Source organism: Atta colombica, unplaced genomic scaffold (genome assembly GCF_001594045.1).
Source record: "Atta colombica isolate Treedump-2 unplaced genomic scaffold, Acol1.0 scaffold47, whole genome shotgun sequence".
Lineage (NCBI taxonomy): Eukaryota > Metazoa > Arthropoda > Insecta > Hymenoptera > Formicidae > Atta > Atta colombica.
Window position 1 is genome coordinate 3777093 of NW_017259536.1, and position 8898 is coordinate 3785990.

At 32.6% G+C, this 8898-nt stretch overlaps 1 protein-coding gene across 1 annotated transcript in view; it reads right to left on the reverse strand.

Annotated features, from left to right (window-relative positions):
* Nucleotides 1-8898, reverse strand: part of LOC108691559 — a 95533-nt gene that overhangs the window by 58002 nt on the left and 28633 nt on the right. The gene's annotated exons all lie outside the window — the stretch shown is intronic.

The window sequence follows — 8898 nt, forward strand, 5'->3', positions numbered from 1 at the left end:
ATTTATATTATAATATTATATTAAATGTTAATAACTATATATCTATATTTGTCATTTAAGATTATTAACTTTTTCATAAATCGCAAAAGCATCCATGTATATTAACTTTTAGAGATTTATAATTTTAGAAAATATAATCTTATAATTCATTATTTCATTATATCCTTTGCCTCAAAATGAGTAATGACACTACTTTCACCGTCATTATAGATTTCCCATCCTGCAAAGGTTAAAAAAGTGGCGGATTATTTAGTTAACTCATAGTTTGGATTTAATGCTACAAAGGTTAAAAAAGTGGCGGATTACTTATTTAACTTATAGTTTAGATTTAATCACTTAACCTGATGACAATGAAAAAAATTGTATTTTTTAGCTATGATCAGTCATTGATGGCTTTGTAATGGTAACTTTAAGAGTTACACATTACAAAATCATCAGTTTAAATTTTTAAAAAATTTGTATATTATTGTAAGATTGATGTCTATTTCTATCTATAGCTTAATTTTAATCTCGGTTTAAATAATTCGTTATCTTTTTCTAGCTCCGACAACACACATTTCCAAAATAAAAAACAAAAGATATCTTAAAAACATCAAAAAGACGTATTAAAAATATTTTTTTAAACATCTTATATCTCAAATTTGGACTTTTTATTGTCTGGGAAAAATTAGAAAAAAAATAAGTTGAACCGAAACTAAAGTTAATCTACATTAATAGAAACGAGCATAAGTCTCATAAATTAACTAGAGAACTGGAAAACCAAACCTATGTAAAACAAAAAAAAATCGCATCAATAGTCGAGCTTTCGACAATGCTGTTGACATTGCAATTGAACAAAATTGAATGAAGGATTCATAAGGAATTTCTTATAATAAATCTAGAAAAATTAACTTTCTACCGACGACGTCTCTCCGCATATCGAGTTGAGATTTAAGTTCCAAACGTTTAAGATTCTCACCATGCTATCGCACTTCCGTTGGCCGGATGCGACTCGGAACTTCAACATCTCGAAGAACTTCTTCGTTCGATACTCTCGTGGTTGACAAAACGCTACCGCGGTACGTGAAAATAACTAGATAGAAAGGCTCGTTCCGATCTTGCTCCTTTGTCACCACAGAAACTTTTATCGTCAAACGTCGTGAGCTTTAAAACGTTTAACTTCTTTTATTCCATCCACAAAACAAACGACGCGTGTGTGTGGTTTACTTACTTTGTAATCTGCTTTTGCTTTTATATATATTGGAAAATTTTCAAAGTTACATGTAGAAATTCCTCCTATCTATCGAATTGATCAAAGCATTCTATGTTCTAAGTCGTTGCCTTTGATTCGTCCGATTTGACGAGTGATTTATCGCAATGAGTTATACGTACAGTTAAAATTAAATAAAAATGAGAATCGCGAGTTGATATTACGATAACGAGAGCGAGTGGAGTTTGCTAAATGAGAACTACTCGCGAACAAAAGATGAATTTGACAATATCTCTCAATCCCGAGATGAAGACTAGAAGATGACTAGAAGAATAGACGCGGTGCACATCGCGCCGGAGGTGAAAGAATACTGGCGCTCGTCCTCTGAACAGGATGCACTGTTGGACCGCCGTCATACCGGCGCCAGACTTTTCGGTTACAGCGGAACAACAAGGGAAGTTTTCCGGTTGACCTTTCCTGTGATGATACTGTTTGGATTTTGGGAGGAACGAAGGGACAAGAGAGGTAGCTGTAACAATGAGATATATGGCGACCTGATTTTCAGAGCGAATTCAATTTTGTTTACGCAAATTTGGCTTCCAGCCAGACCGCATTGTTTCTCTCATTTTACTTGATTAGAAATGTGCGTATCAATCGCGCTGTACGCGTTCGTTTCTTTTTATTTCTTTTTTCAGCGGTGAAAAATGTACGTTGCTGTAAGCAACATCGTGCAGATTGAAATCAGATTATCGAAACTAACGTTTGCTTAAATTGCATTAATAGAATGGGATAAACGAGATAAATTTTTGTGTTTTGATATGTATTACGAAGGAAACTGTCGTGAGATACATTAATATCAAAATTTGGTAACTCAATCTGTTGAGTTAAATAATTTGTTATTTTTTTACTTCCTTGTGCGTCAAAATGTAAATTAATCCATTTCAGAAGTTATCGCTTGATTTATACTAAACAATATTAACATACATACAACAATATTAACACTCATGCATATTAACATGCACTCATAAAAAATTGTCTAAATCTTAATACACATTTCTGTAAAAAATACTAAGTAAACATTTACTTACAGTAAATAAATATTTATTCGATAAAAAGAAATGATAGTTAAATGAATGATTTTTGTATCCAATAAATACACATTTACATTTAGTAAATATTTACTTGGAACTGTTCAAACAAATATTTATTAAAATTTATTATTTTTTCAATGTAATAAATAATAAACTAAATTTGAGTCGAATTTAATTTTCTTGAGTTAAATTGATTAATTCCATTGTTTTAATTAAATTAATGACATATTGAGGAGTAGGCGACCTATAGAAATAATTAAAAATTGTTCAAGTTAAATATAATTTGACGTTATGAATTTAATAGTAGAAGGCAGAAAGCCAAATTATCAACTCGACAAGCGAGCAAGCAGCCACGAAAACACGCTCGATGTAAAACGAGCGGCCGAGCGTTGAACTAGACAGAATTTCACGTTTCACACTTTGCGCATAAGTCTTTCAAACTTTTAACTATGCGAGACGCACGACTTTCCAGCTGCATCGACAAAACTTGGGACACTCTGCTTCATTACCAACTAACGCGAGTTACTTCCATAACTAAAGAACTTTCTGAGATGTTTGCGACATCGTATGGTTCTAAATTCCGCATTAATAAATTCCGCGTATAAATAAACTTTTAATAAATAATTATTTATTCACTTACAATTAATTGATGACTCTTTATTTAAAGATATTTTCATCAATTTAAAGATATTGATTTCGATATAACTTATTACTTTTAATAATTCAGTCTTCTATTTATTTAATCTACTTCGACCACAATATTTTTGAGATACTCATTTTACGCTCAAGTACCACACAAGTTCCGTCCGATTTTAACGACCCTTTAAACGTCGTGCGGCGAGCCAAGGGAGGCCGCAAAAGCGATTGGAGAAAGCGACGGAGAAAATTGCTTTCGGGCAACACAGGATAATAGCATCCAAAGGCGAGAACGTGGTGATGGAAAGCGAAAGAAAAATCAGACAAGATGATGCAGGACTGGTCGAGGATCATCGTGACCAACTCCGCGGGGTATCAGTAACTCAGCAGGATAATAAGCGATCATAGGGCTGCCGAACCCGCCCGCGGGTTTTCGCACACTCTTTGCTAAAACGTTCGCATAATTCATTCCACGATCGCGCGAATAATACTGGACGCGCCGTTTGAGAATCTGTCGAGGGATTCGAGCAACTCGGTATGAAAAGAATAAGAGAAGAAAGTAACTTTTGGAAGACTAAGAACTCTTAACTCTTCTGGCTTATTTAATTTTTTTATAATCTAAAGATTATAGTACACAAAAAAATTCAGCAGTAAAATGTGTAAGCATCAATAATTGGCTTTGCTACTAATTACGTTATGACATTATGATTTTTTTACTGTGATTGGCCAATTAATTTATTGCTTACGTTTCACTGTTTAAGTTTTTTGTATGCTTTATAGTCTTTAGATTGCAAACAAATTAAATGTCAGAAAGTTAAAAATTCTTCTTAGACTTCTAAAAATTTCATGGTCCTTAATTTTTATAACTCAAAGAAAGAAGGAATTACTTCTTCAAATAATTGTCTTTCTATTGACTGTCCAAACTCGAAATTGATTTTTCCACATTTTTCTTAAGAACAATTTTTATTTATTCTTACATCGAATTAAAAAATCGGTCGGAATTTCGTATTTGATTATATGTTATATCGGTGTTTCCGAGACGATTTATATCTCTCGCGGAAGATACGCGCAGCAATCATGCGACGCGGCAGACCGAAAAATTGAATATTCCCGAGCACGTTCGATGCCGATGTTCGGTGAAACCGATCTCGCATTTTTTCCGTGTATTTCCCAACCGTTACGTTATCTTTGCGTAATTGTGAGAACAAATCGACCTAACGGTGACAAAAACCACTGGAACTCCCATTTATCAACTCTATACAACTGTGACATTCTTTAAATATCTTTATGGTCTAACATTAATGTTTCCGGCAGCAACAAAAAAAACACAAATATCTCACGTAATAAATTGTTATATTTTATTTTTCAAAGTGATCTCTCTCATCAATATACATACCTTGGATTCAAAAACCTCCAAACTTTTTTTAAAGCCGTAGTTGGAATATTACTTAGAACATTCGTCACGTTCCTCTGAATATCCTCTACATCTTAAAATATTTTTTATATTTTTGAGCTCTGGGAACAGCTTGAATTCAAAAAAGCCAGATTCAACTAATAAAATAGCTAACTTATCATGAGGCCAAGAAAGAGATTGTTAATCTTAATAATCCCTTTCTTGGCCAAAAATGATGATTCTTTTGTACACAGGAACGTTGTCATACAATTTCCTTGACCAAGAAAGAGATTGTTAACATGGATGTACCAGGGTTTCAGTCGGGAAATAAAAATTTATTTTCTCACAATTAAAATATTTATATTAAAGTTTTTGAGGATCTTCAGAGGATTTTTGAGGATCTAACTTTCTCATGAATAACGCGTGAATTACGAATTTAATTTTTCATCATTAAAACGAGTTTTATAATTTAATTGTTTTTAAACTGTGTTGTGATCCACCTGAGTGGAAATCCATAAGAACATAAATTTAATTGTTTCTCTTTCAAAATTTAGAGAAGTAAACGCCATCCCTTGTGTATGCCCATTTTACTCAAAACTGGCTTTTTTAAATTTCATGCTGTTCCAAAAAAAAATCCAAAAAACGAAACATTTTCAAGACATAAAGGATATTCAGAGGAATGTGATAAGCACTTTAAATAATATTTCAGCTACGGACTTTAAAAAATGTTTTGAAGCTTTGTATCGATGATATATGAAGTATATATAAGTATTGATGTATTATGAGGGACTATTTTGAAAGATAAAATATAATATTTTGTTATCTGTGAAATGTTTTGTGTTTCTTCATTATTGTTGTAGTTCGAGAACTTTATTATCAAGCCAAGTACGTGTTTCTTTTCACTAATGATATTTTAATATTAATCAAGCTGCATCTCTCAAATTTATCTTAAAGAAAGTATTATAACAAATGGATTTTTTCAATCCCTTTCGTGACCATCTACCAAGCGAAAAATATAGAGAACGACGACTTCGTGCCAACTTTAATTGACGGAGCCAATTCGTGCCATTATGTGATTATCGCAATAAGACAGCCCGTTACGCACAAAAGACATCGTCGAAACCGAGAAATAACCGTTCGTCGAGGATCGTTAGCGGTCTTCTCCATTCGAGGTACCGTAAAGTTTCCGCTATCGAATAGGACATGAAACTTCACGTGAAGCCAATCACACGCATAACGATCGGTTACGAAGAACCGGCACAACAAAGCGCGGGCATGCATAATGTACTCGTCGGTGACGAGTGCGAACTTCCGCTGTTTTTCGCAGAAAAACTTGCCAGATATAAATTACGGCATCTCGGAGAATCTCGACGGGATGGAAATGGGGAAATTGCAAAATGCCGAGTGCGGGCTGCTCGAGTTACGCATTTATCACAAAATAAAATTTTTCTTGCGCTACGATGGCATTTCCTAAGACTCGGCTTCACGTGTGACGTATGACTGTATAAATTCCACGAGGGAGAAGTTCCCAATCCTGTGGAGTTTCCAAATTCGAATGCCAAATCGTTTCACTTGATATATGGACAAAGTAATTATGAAGTAAAATAGGATTGAATTAAGTTTAACGCAAAATATTTCATGGACAATTTAACGCGGAACTTTTATGATTCCGTTGGAATTTAGACACGTCGACCGTATTTACAAGGAAAAGGAGAGATAGAGACTCTACCCACGAATTGCGTATGCATAAGAAATACGTAACAAGTCGAAGGGATTTCCAGGTAGTCGACACTTTCGAGCCACGTGAGCTGAATGCATTTCACTATGTCTCACTCTAAGAAAATATACGTCGGATCTTTCAATATCTTGCTTTGAAATCTGTTTCCGCGAAGTGAAATGTGGCCGTTCGAGACAGATACTAAATTGTAATTTAGCTGTTGATCGCGGTCACACCGCCCCAGCGATAAATCTGGAAACACCCACCATGATACGCAGCATTCGTGCAAGATAACAGTAATTTATAAATGATATATTATACATACACACACACACACACACACACACACACACACACACACACACACACACACACACACACACACACATACAAGTTACACATAAATTCACAATTTATTGATTTCGGTCATAATTTCCAACTAAATTTTGGTCACTCAGCACTTAATTATTTTAAAAGTACTTTTAGTAGCGAGCAGCGAAACAGTTAGAATTTCGTAATTAAACAGAAGTGTCATAATATATGAATTTCGCATTAATTCATAATCTTCGCACTCTCATGAATATCAAAGGAGCAAAAATTTCTCCTCGTTTCACGGCTCGCTTTAGTTGTATTAATTAAGACGAGATAAATTTTTTCACGAGAAGAAATCCGTCTGTATATTCGCGATTGTACTAATTACTGTAATTTTGGAATAAGATACACTACAGAGTTGCAGGAAAAACTGTGTGCAAATAAATTACACGTTATATTACTTTTAAATTTAAATGATACTTGTGTCTCTGGAAACGGTTCACAGTACAAGTTGTTAGCTTCATAAGCAAGGCGCACATTAATTATAATTCAATCGAAGATGCATCACATCGTAACGACGATAACGACGACAAACTTTGACTATTAGCTGAACGGGATTCGCGGGAAACGAGGAGGATGAAGGCAAATCGCGATGTGATGTTCAAAGGAGACAGGAAGAAAGGATCGTCTCCTGAAATGCATTATGCATTCGGCTAGTTTCAATCAAGGAAGGTTGAAGGCTTAATTAGAAGGCAGACTAGAGGAAAGCAATTAAACTCACTGCACCCGAGGATAGGAAAAACAGATCGCGATATAAACGTCGGTGTCGTTGTTTGACTGGCGTTCGCTTGTCCGTTTGACGATCCTTAGCATCCTTTTACCTTTAAAATGGTAATTACATACGATACGATGCGAATCGGCCAATTTTACTGATTTTTATCACAGATCTCAATTTTAGATCGTTTTGAGATTTCTACTTTTCTACTCCTACTTAACTTTCATCTGTTGTTTGACGGAATATTCTTTAATCTTAGAATTTAAAAAAAAACTATTTTTCTTTTTTAGGTTTTTATAAATATTTAGAATCTCAAAAATAAATTCCTGAAAAAAAAGATTTTATTGATATACTCGTCAAAATAGCGAAGACATATTTTTAATTTGTAACGCACAGCCGTTTAATGCGCTGTCGACGCGCTCAAAAATAGCTGATTCAAGCTGATTCAATAGATTGAAGAAAAATAAAAATTTAGAGGAAGATTTGTTGGATGATCTCAGTATCATCAATATGAGAGATAAAGTTACTTCTGGCATTGCATATTTGAAATTTTAAATTTCTTTCAAAATCGTATTTTTCAAGTCGTTTGACCCGATTTCTTAGAAACTAAATCCCATCAATTTCAATTATTGCGTATATAAAATACATACCTATTTATCGCATGAATTGGGATATTTTTAAAACATTTATAAATCAATTATTTCTTTATAGATGTTAAATTCACAAATTTTGTTAAAAAATCAATATATGCATTGTTTTGCTGAAGTATCTCTAAAAATTTTAAAAACATATCTAAAAATAATTTTATTAGAATTCTATTAAAATAACTATGTGAATGTTCAAACTGCGCTAGATGACTAGAAAAATTGATTATTGTACCTAAATTTCGATTAAAGAACACAATTTTTTAATAAAAAAATAAAAAAATTTCTGTTAATCATATATCAACGAAATAAATGGTTACAATGTATAAAATATTTCTCCCAGAGTATAATAACTCAAAATCTTTTTTAAATATTTTGTTTTGATTAAGTTAGAAAACTACAATCATATCAACTACCGATACATGTTTTTTTTTACATTTTGTTTTTAAATTTATATAACATAAACATTAATGAACATTTACAGTCATTCCAAAATTTGTAATTTTACTAAATATGTACAAGTAGATAGATATGTAAAAGTAAATAGAATATGTGCAGTTATTTTTTTTTAATGTCCAAAAATAAATAATTTAATAATAATTATATAAAATATAATGATAATAAAATAGATAGAACACATTTTCGTGTTCTAGACTAAAATACTCTCTCTAAAACAAGTTAAATTGGAATAACATTTAATCCGTAATTCTCTCAAATATATCTGTAAGTTAATAATTATTTTTCGAGAAAAAAACCTCGTACAACCTGTGTATTCAGATCAGAACCGATAATATTCACTTCGCACGTAACACGTATGTTGCACTGGGCGTATATTTTTAATAGTATCGATCGTCATGCACGATCCATTACAGTAACATTGGTATTCTGTATAAATATCCATATAAACTTTGTTTGAATAGTCACGTTTCGTGGTATTTATGCAATATCCAATATTCTATTTCCGCGAAATCCAATGCCTGGCCATCAATATCTATTGCATGAATATTCGCTAGTTGCTTAAAACGTTCAATAAAGTGTCTTATAAAAATAATCAAAAAAACATGAATCAAAATATACGTCAAAAATATTTTATATTCGGCATATCAGATTGTTTTTCATGAAAAATACATAAATTTACATA